The sequence below is a fragment of the Canis aureus genome, chromosome 32 (assembly GCF_053574225.1).
Source record: "Canis aureus isolate CA01 chromosome 32, VMU_Caureus_v.1.0, whole genome shotgun sequence".
Taxonomy (NCBI): Eukaryota; Metazoa; Chordata; class Mammalia; order Carnivora; family Canidae; genus Canis; species Canis aureus.
In genome coordinates this window covers 23,616,051-23,634,097 of record NC_135642.1, presented here as the reverse complement: position 1 = coordinate 23,634,097, position 18,047 = coordinate 23,616,051, and the positions used below count along the sequence as shown (strand labels likewise).

Genomic DNA, 18,047 nt, shown 5'->3' with positions numbered 1-18,047 from the left:
GAAAAGTAAACACAACTGTTTAAATGCAAGAGATATTTTCCTCCAGAAAGCTGGAAAAGCACAAAGAAAACCTAAAATTTTATTAGAACACTTTCAAAAAAAAAAAAAACACTTTCAAAAATATCATAAGGGACCATTCTTAGGACACTAAGCACAAAAATATACCCCTAACAGTTTCTTTGACAGCAGCCTCATAGCGGAATAGGCTCTTTTTCATATTAACTTCCAAAAATGTGATTTCTATTTGATGCATCAGAAATTTCCTTAAGAACTAGTTCCATTTCTGACCTTCATAGTTAGGTCCAATCATCTTAAAAACTGCTTATTTTTTTTTATCTATATATTGTCCTGAGGTCTATGGATTTACTACAACTGAAGAGCATAACACACTGTTTTATGTGCCCAACATAACTTCTGTGAGGTTTCACAGGGCTGCTACAGTTTCAGTGACACTTAAACTTAAGCACTCTGTTCAAATGTCTCTTGACTTTATAATCTTACATTTCTATACACATTGGCAGCATGTTGTTGTCTTTATCTTTAGAGTACCTCCGCACCCAGTCCTGTATTTTCCAAAATTACCTCTCGGTCAGTTTGCTCTCCAGCACACAGCCCTGACACACACAAACACTCCTATGTGTACACTGTAGAAGATCCATTCCTTCAGTGAAACAGAGGGAAGGCCAAGGGAGACAGCTGATATTTATTGACTCTTTTAGGCACTCAGCCTAATCCATGTGCTGTCATTTTATTCTCATAACAGCGCTATGGAGTATGAGTCAGTATCCTTATTCCTATTTTCAAATCACAAAACAAAGACCGGAGTACTTTGCCTGCATTCCACAGCTATTGATGGTGTCAAACCTAGGCTTGCTGGTCACCCGATCCCTCCACAGAACCACTAATTTTGAAGAGCAGATAATTTCGAGTCTTACCCCTTACCCCCTTTTCCACTCCGCCTTACATTTCCTCCCTTTTCAGAGACACTGGCTTATGCAACCACTTTTGTGAAAAGTCTCAATAAGTTGTTTAAACCTGTTTTGGTTTAATAACAACATTTCAATTGTATGATATCAGTGCCCCTATTCTTTGTTTGATAGTGACTCCTTTTGATGACATCTTAGCCCAAACCACAATTATTCAGACCCTTTCAGTTACTTAAATATAATGCAAGACAGCTTAAACCTTCTCCCTCAAATCCAGTTTGAAGCTTCTGACTATACAGACTAGAAGTGTAGCTCCAGGAGGAAGCAGAAAGGAGAGATTTTTTTCAAGTCCCTTTTTCCTACCTTAGGCTCCAGTGTGTGTAGGAGCAGGAAAGGGTGGTAGGAGAGACAGAAATCTCTGATGCACCCTGACCCACAGGGTCAGGACTAGGGTGAGGCAACGGAGGCACTAAGCTTGCACTTGCACAACCCTGGAGGGAGGACCTCCTTAAACCTGTGCCCTGGGAACTTCCCTTGCATCTCTTGCTCAGGATACTTCCATTTGACACTGGAAACCTCTGCTCCATACTGGTATCCATTTAGTGGGTGCACATGATTGCAAACAGGCAGAGGCTGGCTTTCCTGGGGCACTCTTTTTATTGAGGACCTCTAGAGGAGCAGCACATCCCCTGGTCCCCCTTCTTTCAATTATATTCTCTGGTTGGGTGCCCCCTCTCTTGGCATGGAGCCCACATGGGCAACCCTATGTTTCCTGCCTCTAACTTCATCTTCCTGCCGTTAGAGCCTCAGGAACTATTGGGTTCTCTTATGTCTTCACCAAGAGAACTAAGATGGGGCAAGAGTTACCCCCTACTTCCTAACAAGCTTCTTAAAATATAATCCTTTTATGATCTGCTGGTGTGGATTCCTCAAATAAGCCTCACACCTTCCCAACACTCTGCATTAGACTCTGGGTGAAAACCACCAAACTTTAGGGGACATATGCCATGCTCTCCCAAAATCTCTCTCTCCATTGTATTCTGGCAGAAGGTTGCTGATCTCAGGGAATGCTTTTGTCAATGCTTAATAAGTTTCCAGAAGTGAATATAGTTTCAGAAGCCAAGAAATCTGCTTTTTTGTAAACCTATGGTCAAGGTCTGAGTTTTCACAGCACTGCTATCACTAAAGCCACAACTGAGCACATAAAACCTTCCTGACTCTACAGGCCTCCAGCTCTGCAGTGAGAAATGCTAGACGCCCACATCCTGACCTTGAGCTATTTGCCTGGCTAGGGGTTTATTTGTTTGTTTGTTTTTTTCCACCAAACTTTGGAACCACTAAGCTATTTCTGAACCCTGGTTTCTTTTCTGATTGCTTACCACGCAATAATTCTCCTGGTTCTCCATTTGCCCTAGAAACAGAAAGAATCACAGCTCACTAGAAAGTCAAGAGGCACAAGTGGTACCAATGTAAAGTAGCATCAGAGGCTTTCCAGAGTCATAGACAGCATCACCCACAGTGGCTGGGATCTCAGCCATGCATTTCCACAACCCCCAACATGACCTGTATGTGTTGTCTTGAACTCTGAAGTGATGAGGACCAGAATCAGAGGCCCTCAGGGTCTCCTGGTTCAGTCTCCTGACATATATGATTGATATCTGCCCTCAAGGGCTGAGATGAGTGAGGGTGGCAGAGTGGAAGTCTCCCTGCAGAAGGCAAAGGTTTGCAAACTGTGCTCCTCAGAGCCCTTAGAGGGAGGGGGTGATGACAGGATTAGGAAGAGGCAGGGAAATCGCTTCTTCTCGAAATGTTTTATATTTTGGATTTGGGTGACAATTTAATACAGAAAAAGGATTTCAAGACTTTAAAATTGAAAAGAGTATAGAGGTTCAGTCTCAGAAAAAAAGGATTCCAAGTCCTAGCTATGTCCTTTACCAGTCGTTGATTCTGAGCAAATTATCTAATGCTTCCATACTCAGTTCCTCATCTAAAAAGTGAGAGAAACAATACCTGTCCAATTCTCCCTGAAATGATAATTAGCATGAAATGTAGGAAAATATTTATATTTCTTGAAGCACAGAAAGGGCCTTTGGTTTACATTCTCTCCATTGATCTTTGTGACAACCCTGCAATGCAGGTGCCATTGGACTTCATTTATCATATTGAAAAACAAAAACAGAAACAAGTTCAGAGAGGCTTAGTAACTTGCTTGCAGTCACACAGTGATTGATCCAAGATTTGTTCTCAATTCTGACTCTGGGCCAGAACTTGGTCTTGAATTGGGCTTCATATTGCCATTGTTCTTCTCCCCTGCTCTCCATACTACTGTTTATAGAAATGCTAGGGACAAGAACAGCTGCTGTTCACTGAGTCCAAGGGACTGTGCTCGCTGCAAGACATATATTACCTCATATAACCATCTCCATTCAGTGAATCCTTACAGTACTTGTATTAGGTGGGCACTTTTATTATTTGTTTTACCAATGAAGAAAGTATTGCATAAAGAAACTGCATTAACTTTCCCAAGGTCCAGGACCAGTCACATTGTACATGCCTGCAGCTAAGTCCCCACCTCTCCACCATCTCCCTGCTGCCACCATTAATTTTGCCACCATCACTGTGGCTCCTGACAATGCTGCCATCTCTGCCACTGCTGTCAAAGTCCTAATTCATCTTCTGTACTCCAAAAGGCAAAATTGCTTTTCTCAGTTTTATGGTACCCAACTTCAAGAAACATGGGGCAAGTCCTATAGGACACTTGAAGAAGATGCCCCCTAATTCTGAGCAGTGTCTTGAGGTTAAATCAAAGCATCTGCACTCTCTCCTCACAGGAATTGCCTGTCCACCTGGAGAATGCTTCACTGACTTAGAAATCTTTTGTTCCCCTTATTTTTTCCCAAGAATTATCATTATGATGAATATTTACCCAGTACTTTTTTTTTTTGGTCTTGGGTACTTGACTAGCATAAAAATATGCATCATGTCATTAATTTTTACAACTCTGTGAGATAGTTACAGTGATTATACCCAATCTATATATGAGGAAGCTAAGGCAAAGAGAGCCTAGTAACATACTCACATTTTTTCAGTGACTTAGCAGGAGAGTCAGGCTTCAAAGCCAGGTTATCAGTCACCAAGATGAACTCTTTTAGCCATTAAATATGCCACAAAGGTTTGTCCATTGGCCCAAGAGTCCATTCCCTGCTCCTCTCAGGGACATAGATAACAAAGTGCTACCCTAAAAACTCAGAGTGATTCTCCCTATATAAATATCAAGATGTAAAGATTAACTCATTCCACGTGTATGTGAAGATATTTTTGTCATCTAAAAATGCTAAGAGGATATAGTTCTTTGATCAATTAATCAACATCGTCATTGTACCTTGCATCACAGTAAGATATATATAGTGGAAATTATGGATATGATTTAGGAGAGGCTCTACTCTTAAAGGTGTTGAATTCTTTGAGAGAGATCAAACCCAGAGGAGATGGTCTCTGTTGGTCTAGATAGTCAGTTTTCCCTCCCAAAACATTATAAATACCCTTTGTGATTGTCCATCTGAGACATCTTTGTGCATTTACAAATACATGCTGCATAGATAGAACTGGCTACGTAATTTTCAGGGTCCGGTGTGAAATGAAACTATGGGAACCTGTGTTCAAAAAATTACTAAGAATGTTAAGACCACATCTCATTAAACCCAGCAAGGGGCCTAAGTACAAGGCCTGTGCAATTGCATAGGTTGCATCCACATGAAGCTGGCCCTGGTATCATGCCACTTTTTGTGCTCAGTACCAATGTTGATTCTGCTTCTACGTCAAATATCTTGACCATCCCCAGGCCAGCCCCATTTCTTGGGCCAGCTGCCTACCCAGTATTTCCTACAAGGCCACACCTGTTCCTCCTGTCTCCTAGTGAACCCCTATCCCAACTTCTCCAATTAACTATTTTCTACATTCCTTTCTTCTCTTCACAATAAATTGAATTGGCTGGCTTGGCTGGCTGTTTAGCAGGCTCAAAGTAATCTAACTCCAGCAATAGGCACTCCTCTCACCTGCAGGCCACTTGGCGCCTTTCTTCCGCTCACCCAGGAAAAGTGAGTGTGGGACTGAAGGAAAGCAAGCAAAAAGAGCCACAGACAAGTTAAATCTTGCTAATACTACTCTTGTAGCCACACCTGACTTTGGTAGTTTCTCACCATAATGAAAGTTACTTTGTATGAAACTTCTTGATAATTAGCCAAATCCCTACTGATCTCACAAAGCAGCCCCCCCCCCCCCCCCCCCCCCAGTTAAAGGCCTTCTCAATTTTGTTTGGAAATTTATTACTACACTGAATTCAAGGAATATGTTAATATTCTTGATAAATACGGTTGTGATGGGCATGCTCATTTTCATGCTTCTCCAGATGTAAAGCAATGCATCTTGCTCACCTGAAAGGACCCTCTGTGTCATATAAAGCAGCAAGTGCTAGAGGTCAAATGAATGTGCAAATAGAGGCTTCAAGAGTTGAGAAATCTTCGCTGTAAAATTAAGAATTCTGGAGATCTTAAGGTGAGGAGGTGAGGATAAAATAATTGTTTCAGGGGATCCCTGGGTGGCTCAGTTGTTTAGTGACTGCCTTCGGCCCAGGGTGTGATCCTGAGGTCCCAGGATCGAGTCCCACATCAGGTTCCCTGCATGAAGCCTGCTTCTCCCTCTGCCTCTCTCTCTCTCTCTCTCTCTCTCTGTGCATCTCTCGTGAATAAATAAATAATACCTTTAAAAATAAAATAATTAGTTTCACAAATTAAAATGGAATAATAGTTCTGCCATTCAACTCAATAGCAGAGAATCTGCAAATATCAAAAAAATATTTTTCTATATGGAAATAGAGAAATTTCCTTATTGACTTCCAAGATTTTATTATGTGATTTCTCTTTACAGCCTTTATCCTGATCATTTAAAATTATTCCTGATCATTTAAAATTGTTATGCCCAATACTTACGCTTTTGTAATTTTTTTAACCCATCACTGCTTTATTTTATCAAAGTCTTAATTGGCTCCTTGGTTCTTAACAGTTAATTAAGGCACTGCAAAATAGCAGGTAGATACTTTGATCACAGGATGGTTTAGCTAAAATACAATCCTCTAGCTGGAAATCTTCTGTTCAGTTTCTGAAACCTTTTGCCACTTTCTCTGTATTTTTGCTTGACAATTGTATTTTTGTTTGAATAACAACTTTACCCCCAACACATGTTATAGGGCTATAATAGATATCTCCATGTCTTATCTCCCTTTGTAGCCTGCACATTCTCAAATGACAAGATTCTGAGCTGGTTCATAAATGTGCCCAGCAAATAGAGGGTGGTTAATAAGGAAAATGGTTTAGTTAGTTGATTGAATGAAAAAAAGGAAGAAAGGAAGGGGGAAGAGGGTGGGGGAGGAAAAACAGGAGGAAGAAAAATTTTCTATTTTATCTGCATCTTCATTCCCCCCTCATCTTTGATCCTGTTATCAGTTAGTTCTAAGGTATAGCTGAGCAGCTCCCTGCAATCAACTTTATGCCTGCTATTTTCCAAGAAAGTCAGTCACTACTAAGGAACTAGGAACCATCAAAAATAGCTGAAGGAGATAAAGCAATGATGAGTTAAAGAACTGTTAATGGCACTCCGTTAAGTACGGATGAAGCTCAACACAGCTAAGATGTAACACTTTGCAGTGACTTCCTGTCTAGTAACCCAAGCCTTTACAATGTCTCTTCCACCAGATGTTCCAATCATCTATAAACCTGGAGAATAATGCTACAATCTTAGAGGAAATCTTACATGTTTCCTAGCAATTTCTTAATTTTTAAATAACCTACATAAAGTTTTTGCTTAGTAACTCTCCTTCAGTTTGATTATATCCAACCCTGTGAAACTTACTACTTACCAATAAAACCTATTCTACATTGTTAAAAAGATTTTTACATTAAAGAAAAAATAGAGAATAATGGAAGGATCCCACCAGATAGAAGTACATAAAACAAATGCTAAAATTCTGTCATTTTACTTCAAAAATTATAAATATATATCTCTATGCATATAAATATATAACAATTAAAACAGCAAATATAGCTGTGGAACACACCATTTTCATTTGTTTCCTGTCATTTGCTAATGATATATACATTATTTTCTGAACCTATCTGTTCTAAATGTAAAATCTCTACCCCCCAGGAATTTATGATTGCTCCATTTTATCTGTATGCCCACCTCTCATTGATTTCTGCTAGAAAATTGATTACGTCCCCCAAGATCTTCCTCTCTTCTAATTTCTTTTTTTTTTAATATTTTATTTATTTATTTGAGAGAGAGAACATGAGAGAGCACAAGCATGGGAAGGGGCAGAGAGAAAGGGAAGCAGACTCCCTGCTGAGCCAGGGAGCCAGATTCAGGGCTTGATCCCAGGACTCCCCAGGATCATGACCTGAGCCAAAGGCAGACGCTTAACTGACTGAGCCACCCACGTGCTCCCTGCTTTTAATTTCTTGATAGAAAAAGACTCCCAGGAAATAACACCAAAGAAATCCCCTAGCCTTTAATATTCAAGTGTTTAAATAAGAGCAATAAGATGTGATTGCCTGTTCATAAGAGTAACTACACTAGCAACTAATGACATCTTCTACCAAGGCATGCTAAAATTGCTTTAAAGAAAGCGAGTTAATTCAACTCAATAAAGCCAACATTTTCTTGTTCAAATGGGAATTGAATTTGTACCTCTCAAATCAACAGAATTTTAATATAGAATTAGCTCTGATCTTTAAACTGAGATACAAATAATTTCAGAAAACAATTATCTTCTTTAGCTAGAGCAAGGTAAAATAAAGATAGACCCAAATGTATCTGAGATTTCATTCTTTCATTTGTGCTTACACACTCCCCAAGCAAAGTGTGTCTCCTCTCCTAAGGCTGTGCCTTTAAATCACTGATTTATGTTCCAGGACCTGAAGGCTGTGTTTTACATAGTGCAGTGCTAGCCAGCAGCAAGTCCCAGAAGGTGAGTGTATCATTTGAAAGGGTTTTAATGCAGCAGCGGGGGAAGAAGCACTACCTCCCGGTAATCACATGATCAGCACACCTAAATGGACAGCCCCAGCCTGCATATTTAAACCTGCAGCCGGAGATGCAGCTCTGTTTGCACAATGCTGTCCCATGGCAGAATTACACAGCTCGCCATGGCTGCAGCCAGATAATTATTATTGATTCGCTCTCAAACTGTCAATCCAGGGACAGCTCTGAGGCAGTCAGTGATGGACAGAAGGAGGATTGGACAGCCACCATCCAACGAGGAAACTTCATCTTGAAAATGAACTTAGATGAGATGGTGCCGGTGGATAAGGGTAATTGATGATTGTTTCAGAGTGGAGGAAGGGGAAGAAGGAAAGATTAAAAAAAAAAAAATCCTCCTTGGCATTCATCTTCATGTCCTTAGTGGAATATAATAGGGGCAGTCCACAAACTTTGTGAAATTTTTGTGTGGTTCTTGTGCAAGATATCTATCATTTTTAGTATGCTACCATAATCAAGATGGACTCACCGCTTTCCAAATAAAGACAAAAATTTAGGTGTCTTCTTGATTACCTTAGAATTTGGAAATTTTTGAGGATGTAGACATATTATCTTTTAATGTGCATAAGACATATATTTGTATAGTCATTTTAACTTTTCAAAATATTTTCTGTAATTTCCTAATATTTGCAAGGCAATTATACCCTCAGCCATGATACATAAACCATCAAATACCATTTGACAATTTGAGAGATGGGCAAATTGAAGCACAGAGGAGTTAAATGACTTATCTAAACTTACAAAACTCATTAGAGGTCAAACTAGACAAAGATTCCACACTTCCTGTCTCTTAGATACTTAGATACTCTTCCTCTAATAATCATTCCCATTCTTCAACTGGCTATTCAGAGCCAAGCATTATAAAAGACACTGCATAGATTATCTTATTTAAAATTCACAACAGGAAGGTGGATTGCATGAACCATTTTTTACAGACAAGGAAATGAAGCTCATAGTAATTTCAGGACTTGTGTGAAGTCACTCAAAGTCTCAGCCAGGACTTGAATCTCAGGCTGCCTAGTGTGGTGCTTCACATGGAGGCAGCATGTCCAAGTTTTAAGGCCATGTCAGCAGCTACTAAAACTACAACAATAACAATGTATTTGAACAATAAAACATTAAGCCACAGTCCTGTGTAAATACTGCCTTTCCTACCAGTGAAGAGTAATACGGCTTCAGTGACATCCTGTTCCAACACCTAAGATTCAGAAGTCTTTGGAAAATTTTTACTCAAGGGTAATGTCCTGATTGTGTGATGCTGGACCCTTTTATTTGTTCCTCTAGGTGTCCAGTGGGTCAGCAGCCCCACTGTCTCCCACTGGGAGACAGTGATCAAGTTGATGTGGACTAGGTTGAAAAACAGCCATCCTGACTATATTCCTCATGAGTCACCCTTTGTCTCTCTTCATTTGAAGTATGACCTGGCATTTGCTGATTGTCAGTGACATTGCTTTACTACAGTCATTTCCGGGCCTGAGGTTGTGTCACTCTGGGCACCTTCAGTTATCTCAAGGAATCATCTCAGAATGTTTTTTTTAAAAAAACAAGAATTGTTAGTTCATCTTAATTAAAAAAAAAACAAACAAAACAAAACATATATCCGAGAGGGCATTTTAAAAGAAGGAAAGTGAGTCTAAAAAAAAAAAAAATCAAGGCAAAACAAAGACACACAGGAAATCATTGGTGAATATAAGTCACACATTATTTGCAAAGGAAAAGCTTAATGTTATCCATATTCTGAGAAGTTTGAATCAAATACCCTGGGTTCTGGCCTAGAAGGAAAGCAAACTGCCAGCTGCTCCCTATAGTTTTAACTTGTCACATACTAGATTTCTGGTCATTCCCAGTATTCATATGCTCCAACTATCTCCCTTAGAGTAGGAGTGAAAATTCAAAGGACTGTGGTATGGTAGATACAGAAAGTTCTCTTTCCAGTATATCCTTAAGCCTTAAAAAAAGCTTTTCCTTGCAAGGATAATCTCCATTCATGATCGTACACTGCACCCATGCCCAGCATTCATGGTTGCTTTAGTTGTCATTTGATGCTCCTTTCATGTATCCAACATTCTTAATCATCCTTCATCTCATTTGATCTACATTACATTTTGAAAGGCAGGGCAGATACGATTACTGATGTTTTACAGATGAGCAGGTTGAAGACGAGAAATTAAATGACTTATTCAAAGCTGCTCAGCTTGTGAGTGACAAAGCTAAATCTAGAACACAGATTTTTTGACTGCTAGTCCTAGGCTGTATCACTATGCCTCAATGATCCTATGGTTGTGTTTTATTTTTAATATATGAGATCCATTTTGCATGCATGTAAGCTAAACACAGGCCACAAGGGATAGCATGGAAACCATAAATTTGTATAAGTATTTATACTTACACAATAGTAAGGAATAACCTCCTACTATACATCAGTAGAGAGTCTCTCTCATTTCTCCAAAAACAGATTATTAAGACAGTATTGTAACCAATGGAAGTATAGTTTCTTAAGAAAAGGTTGCTGGTTTTTTTTTTTTTTTAATAATACCCAAAGATACCATATAACCTTGATCTTTGGCTCTGAACCCATGGTCTTATGTTTGAGTCCTAGGAAGAGATGGCTAGGAGAAAAAAGGGAACAAAAAAATCTAAAAGATTATTTGCTTGAACCTCAACTATTTGAAGCACAGTCCCCTTTCTAGTTTTTTCTTGTGTGTCTGTAGGTGGGCACCAGTCACCTTTTCTCTGAGATGTCTCTTCACCTTCTCTGGAGTTCCAAGACGACCTAACATCAAAACATCTGATGAGGTTAGCCCTGTTCAGACTGAAGAAGACATCATTTTCAGCAGGTATTGGTGGTACCAGGACAGTGATGGATTTGTGGCACCCTTCCAATATGGCCATGTGTCAGTGAGAAGCCTAGAAAAAAGACAATATCCTAGCACAAAGAAGCAAAAGAATGGAGAATGGTAGATTCTAATGGGATTCAAGACTATGTTTGTGATCTTTCTTAAGGATGCCTAGAAATAATTAGGGGAAAATGAAGGAAAGGAAGACTCTCCAGAGAGCCTGGGTCAAGGTTTAGAGTAATGATGTTTGTACTATGGTTATAGTTACAATTGTATTACCCATTCTAGGGCTGATGTGGTCTGGAGAAAAATTTGGGGAGTGGGGGTACCCCATTAATATTAACAGGTTGTTATTAAAAATACCTGTTCCATGTTTGTTTTTCAGGAAAGGTACATAGATTTTAGGGTCTGACAAAATTGACTTTCATTGTTAACCCTACCATTTACTAGATCTGGATGTCTGAGCAAGTAATAAAACCTGCCTAAATCTGTTTTCTTTGTAAACTTGGAAAGGTGCTTTCAATGTGAGATTGTTGGGATCTATATGATCTTAAGGAGAACAAACTCTTTACAAAAGAGGTAACCCTCATCTGACAAGGTAAAGGTGAGGTCTTTTACAATCCTGAAAGTCCTATGTCAGTTTTGAGAGTTAGTATGACCTCTATGGGATAGACGAAGCAGTCGGCCTTGTTCTCCATGGCACTGTCACTCACCTAGCTGTTACTTGGGGCCAGATTCCCTCAGCGGGTGCTGTGATGCAAACCATAATAATAAATTAAGCCATACCCTGTGCTTCTACCCCCAATCTGGCATGGTAATCCAAAGACCTGCATGTGCTGCTTCTGAGATATATTCAGAATAGGACTTGCCACTTTACTTCCAGGGAAAGAAGGCTGGGGATCTCTGTGAGGAAGCACTCTCAGTACCTCTGGGGGAGCTAAAGGTGCTTCCCCCCCACTCAGCAGCCAAATGACAGGAATGAGCCCATATCAAAGGCAGCTGTGGCAGAGGAGAAGGTCTGTTTCAGGGAGGGAAGGGAGCCACGCTGTAGAGAATGCTTAAGTAGAATTGGCAGCAGGAATCTTTGATGGCCCTAGCAACAAACACTTGAGTGGCAGGACTGTAGTGTTGATTTTTCTTTTAATCTTCTCTCACCTTCATGATAACATAGTTCTCTGCTGGAAAAGTCAGTCTTTACCCATTTATGGCACTGAGGCCAAGAATCACAGAAATATTGCTTCAACTGAAATTCTGAAACAAGACCTCATTCCCTATGATTACAAAAAACGAAAAAGAAAATGAGTGTGTCTGTTCATGATATCTCTTTTTGTGGTCATGATGTTGCTTTCCACACGATCTTTGTTAAGCACTATTAAAGGTGCCAGAGCCAACCCTACATGCTGAGGTGTGAAGGCTGCATCAGAGATGATGGACAAGAAAAGACAGAGGGCAAGAGAGTGAAAAGAATTTAGAAAGAGAAGTCCTTAAAGTGTGTCAGCTACTGGAGATTGGAAGAACATGCTGTTTGAAGAGCCAGAGGAACTTAACCAAGTCCTACTCAGACTGGCCTAAGAGAAAGTGTTAGAGGACTAAGAATTTGTATGAGACTAATTAAACATAAATTTACCTCTACCTTTGACTAGACTGTGCATTTAAGGGATGGGGAAAAAAAGGTAGAGAGAGAAAGCAGCATGGAATGTGGATGGAACTAAAGGGATCTAAAATGATCTTGCAGACTTTGTGCAATTAGAGATAAAAATCACTGACAAGTAAACACTGGCATTATAGAGCTAGATAAAAACTTAAGCAAAGGAGAGTAATAAGACCAAATTGAAATAAGTTAGTATAACTCAAAAGTGTACCTTAGTCTGAAGAAGCTGCCATAACAAAATACTGTAGGCAGCGTGCCTTAAACAACAGACAATTCTTTTCTCCCAGTTCTGCAGGCTAGAAGTACATGCTCCCAGTAAATTTGGTTTCTAGTGAGAGGTTTCTTCCTGGTTTGTAGTCGGCCACCTTCTCTATATGTCCTTATACAGAGCTGTTCCTTATAGTGTGTGCATAGGTAAAGAGAGTAAATCTTTTTTTAAGGGCACGAATCCTATCAAATCAGGGCCCTACTGTTCTGATTTCCATTAACCTTAAAAACTTCGTCAGAGGCCCCATCTGCAAATCCAGCCACATCAAAGTTAAGGCTTCAGCATGTGAATTTGAGGGGCATAAATGTTCAGTCCATAACACCCCTCATGGAAAATATGTTGTCTTATTAAAAAGAAACATAAATCCAACATCATTCCAAAGTAGCAAAAAGGAATTTAAGTCTTCAGTGAAATCTCTCAAAGAGGTACACATGATTGCCGCAAACAGAACAAAATGCTCAGATTTTTTGCTGATCTCCCTGAAGTTTCACTTAATGCAATACTTGAGAGAGTCTGTAGAGACTCTTCTTGAGTGCATCCTCCCTAGATTCCTGCTTGGCTCTCCTCCCCCTCAGCCCCTTTCACTCTCACTTTTAGATTAATCCTCTTCTTCTGTGGGTTGTTTTAGGCCAATGGTTCTCAAACTTTGGTTGGTACCAGAATGACCTGAAGAAATAGGCAAAAATACAAAGGCCTATGCCCTATTCTACTTCAGCAAGCCTAGGCCTCTGTAGTCTTATTGGTTCTTTAGATGATTCTGATACTTACCCAATGTATTAGTCTGCTCAGGCTCCCATTACACAAAGAACAGGCTGGAAGGCTTAAACAATGGAGAGTTATTTTCTCACATTTTGGAGACTAGGAAGTCTAAGATCAAGGTGCTGGTAGGTTTGGTTTCACATGAGGACTCTTCGCAGCTTACAGATGGCCATCTTCTCCCTGGGTCTTCACATGATCTCTCCTTGGTGCTTGCAGAAGAGAGAAGAAGAGCATTTCTCTCTCTTCTATTTCTTAAATGGCCACCAATCTTATTGGATTAGGGCCCCACCCTTCATTACCTCCTAAAAAAAACTATCTCCAAATATAGGCATATTGGAGTTAGAGCTTCAACACATGAATTTTGGTGGGACAAAATTTAGCCCATAGCACCCAAATTTGAGAGCCAATATTTTGGTCCATTTGTTCTCAACTAGGGGCAATTTTGCTACCAGAGAACACTTAGCAATATCTGGAGACATTTTTAGTTGTCACAACTTGAGGGAGGGTTGCTACTGACATCTAGTGGGTAGAGAGGCCAGAAATAATGATGAACATACTACAATGCACAGGACATCCCCCCAAAACAAAGAATTATCCAGTCTAAGATGTCAATAGTACTGTTTATTGAGAAACTCTGCTCTAGTTCTTTCTTTGATGCTCTGCTTCCATAACTCTACACCTTATCCTAATGGGCACAATGAATGCCAGGCATAAATCTGCCTGAACATCAAAGGCAAGAAGGGAGGAGCAAGGAGAGAAACCTGAGAGTACCATTGTTATCCTTGCCATATTTGTTTGGATTATAATAGTGATTCTCAAACATTAGCATGCATCAGAATCACTTGGAAAGCAAGTAAAACATACACTGTTAGCTTCAATCCCAATGATTTTGATTCAGTAGGCCTAGGGTAGGGCCAAAGACTTTGTATTTCTCTTTTTTCTTTTCTTTTCTTTTCTTTTTCTCTTTTTTTAGAGAGAATGACTGAGTAAGCAGAGGAGGGGCAGAGGGAAAGGGAGAGAATCTTAAGCAGGCTCCACACACAGTGTGGAGCCCAACTTGGGGCTCGATCTCATGATTCTTTCTAGATTTTCATAAAGGAGGCAATAAGAAGTCTTAAACCAAGAGCAGTTTACTATGGGAAGTTAGAACCTCTTTCCCTGGTAACCATGAAGAAAATAAGACTCCTTTGGTTTGATAGTCAGCAGCACTCTGCTTAGCATTGCAAAGGAAAAGAGACTGCTCTCGAGAGAGCTATGCCAAACATAGCCTGAGTCTGGAAGACAGACCCTTTTCTGAGGTACTGCACAGTGAAGTTCAGAAACAGGATAGGTCTGCTTTTTTTCCTTACTAGAAAATATAACACATCAGATGCCCCAGTGTTTTTATGTGAATTAGTTTGTTTTGTGCTTTCCTCCTAGGTAAGAGACACACCTGCCAGAGGAATCCTGCAGGAAGGGTATAAAAAGGATAAAATTCCATGCTGAGCAGTGTCCTACAGCCTAGGGACTCTCAACCCCAGCTGAGCATCAGAACCACCTGGAGAGCTTTGTCAAAATATTGAGACCGCAGCCAGCCTGCAACTCAGTCTGAAAAGGACCAGACAGCTGTTGTAGCTGTTGTTATTCCCAAGTTCTACAAATGTGTGGAATTGCACAGCCAGAGTTGAGACCACTATAGTTACTTCCAGCACATCATTTTACGTAATGTACATAATAGTCTGCTGATGTATTCCCAGTTGGAATAATGAGAAAACAGGCTCAGAGGGCTCCAGACTGTCACTGTGTTAACAGATAGCGAGTGGTAGAACTGGGATTGTTACCCAAATCTGCTTTGTCCACCTATGTCAAAGGATGATATGTGTTAAGGGGTATGTGAGCACATGGTCTATATTTGTTTGTTAAAGAGAGATGACACTAAGTTAAGAGTCCTCTACTTCACTTTTCCTGGCTTTGGAATCCAGCTCTGAGGGTATTTTTTTTCTCCCTTTGTCAATTAAATAGCCGAGAGAAAAACAAGGTAAATTTCTCCCTTTCAACCTAATTCAGGTTGAATGAGAATAGGAACAGAACTGATTTTATGTCATAGAACCAACATATGATTGTGCTTTTAAATATTTAGGAATAACACTTTTCCCTCTTTTTCACTGACATTTAGGTAAGAATTCATTAAAGGAAGTTGAGAAGAAAAAAAAACTAGGAACTAACAGTCAATCAGAAGTTACAACTCAGATTATGTATGAATTTGACTAACATAAGATCAATTAATTCAGCTTTATTATCATTCTTGACTAGTTAATCCTAGTTAACTTAGTCACTAAAGTAGATAAGTCTTATAAATGGATTCAGAAAATTATTTAATTTCATTAGTGGGTGAAATCATTAATTTATATCAATAGGATAAGCCTCTTTTAATTTATCTGCAAAGAAATAAATTAATAAACTGAGTGTTCCCAAGGACCCATGAGGACCAGAGATGTAAGCACCTGATAAGCTATAAGTTGCCACATGAAATGCATTACTGTCATAACTATTAATTTTAAATTAAATTATAAAATGTATGTAGCACCTAAAGAGTACCATATGTCCCAATTTTCCACTTTTCTCCCCATTTCTCTGCTTTTCCCACCTGTTCTCTTACTTCTCCTGATACCCCTCACCACACCCTCTGCCACTGAGCATGCATTCTTAGCCTAACCTCAGGAGACATGGTCCCATCTTGTCCATTTAAAAAATTGGGCTAGCAACAAAGAAATAAACATTGACGATGTACAACGAGCTGACAAAGCTGAATTCCAAATGGCTGCTATGCTCCTGGTACAGTGAATATCACATACACATGAAAAAGAAACAGAAAAAATGAACATAGTAATGCTTTGTCATCACATGGGTACAGATTCTCCTTTTCTTTCTTTGCTATTGCAATGTTCTTGGAGCAATAAATAAAAGACTTTAAATCTTATATCTAATTTTTGATGTACTATTTTTCTCAGGATTCTCACAATCTCCCTACAGAACCTCCCCCATCATCCAAAACACTTTAAGATCAAATTCAAGTGGTAAGAATACAGCTCTTTTGTCAGGCAAATGAGTACCTAAGAATCTTCATCTTTAGTCAGGTCAGAAAGTTTGACTGCCTTCTATCTTGTTTGTTTGTTCCTGCTCCCTGGGGGCCCACTTCTATCTATACTGACAAATTAATCATAGGAATAGCTGTAGACCAAAAAGCTGGTCTTCCAGAAGATTATGACTACTGACATCTTGCCATGTGGACAATGGCCTGGCCAGACCTCATGATAGACAGTGTGTCAGAGACTGCTCCTACATCCCCAGGGGTCTGCAGAGACCTCCAGAGGAATCTGCCTCTCCACCAATAAAGCATCTATGCTGTCAGCAATGATTTCACTGCACACTACTGATGAAACATTTATCTGTATATACGTATATGTAATATAGTATATGTATATACACATATGTAATATATAGTATATGTAATATACTATATGCTGTAGTATACTATGTATAGTATAGTATACTATGTACTATATATATATACTGTGTAGTATATAGTATATTACATATACTATATGTAATATATGTATACTAAAATATACATATATTATTAAACATATATATACATTTTACATAGGTATGTAAAATATACATAAAAATAAGTTGATAGGAAAGAAAGAAGGACGGAAGGAAGGAAAGAAAAATATCACCAGAGGTTCATGGGGATGTGCTGAGGGCTGTACTAAGGCGCTGAATAAACATTTTTCTGGAGCACTAATTTTACTCAAAAGTAAAACAAATACATCATGGAGTAGAATGAAATTTTTACAAGCCTTTTTAACATAAAAGTGAAAACTGGAAAGACATTTCCTGGAAGCTTTGGTCAGATGCTAGGGTTGAAATTTACTCTTTTTTGCCTGTGTATCAGTGGGAAATCCAACAAACAGGGCACCTAGAGGCACAGGGAGTTATGATTACACTTGGCCTCTGGTGTGTTATAGTTTACTTTCCAAAGTGAATGTCCCAACTCACTAATACCAGTGCAGAGTCTTGAGAACTGGTCTTCATTTAGTCACTGTGGGAAGAGCAAGCAAGAGCAGGATTTGCCATCTACTTCTTGGGTATGCCCAGCTGTTTCCCACAAAGACTGGGCAGACCACCAGTGCAGAATGGAAAATGTGGTACTGCTCTGTTCTAATAAATCTGACACATTCGGTCACTTCTCTTTTAACAATAGCCTTGCTTTGCTACCTTCATGAACCAAAAACCTGAGTTAAGCATGATCAGGTAGTTTTTTTTCTGATTTACTAATTTTACTATATGAGTTTCTCCAGACCTTATAAGCCCATGAATTCAGATAACAGAATTGAGATATGAGTAAGAGACCAAGTTTCTCCATCTCTTGCTTCTAGAACTTGCCTGTGTGAGATTTTAGCCACCTTACCCTGGTTTGCCTGAAAGTACCCAGAGGTACTTCACAAGCATTCAAGAGTTAATCAGAATAT

The 18,047-nt window shown here is 39.4% G+C and overlaps 1 long non-coding RNA gene across 10 annotated transcripts in view; it reads left to right on the top strand.

Annotated features, from left to right (window-relative positions):
- Nucleotides 1-12,487, top strand: part of LOC144303243 (uncharacterized) — a 35,906-nt gene extending 23,419 nt beyond the window's left edge. For 8 of the 10 annotated variants that reach the window (XR_013370303.1, XR_013370298.1, XR_013370295.1 and 5 more), the window contains 4 exons: nucleotides 5,335-5,480; nucleotides 7,892-7,947; nucleotides 10,730-10,855; nucleotides 12,223-12,487. This is a non-coding gene — a long non-coding RNA (uncharacterized LOC144303243). Of the gene's footprint in view, nucleotides 1-5,334; nucleotides 5,489-7,891; nucleotides 7,948-10,729; nucleotides 10,856-12,222 lie in introns of all 10 variants that reach the window. The other 2 variants (XR_013370296.1, XR_013370299.1) reach the window with 2 other exon arrangements.
- Nucleotides 12,488-18,047: the final 5,560 nt, after the last annotated feature.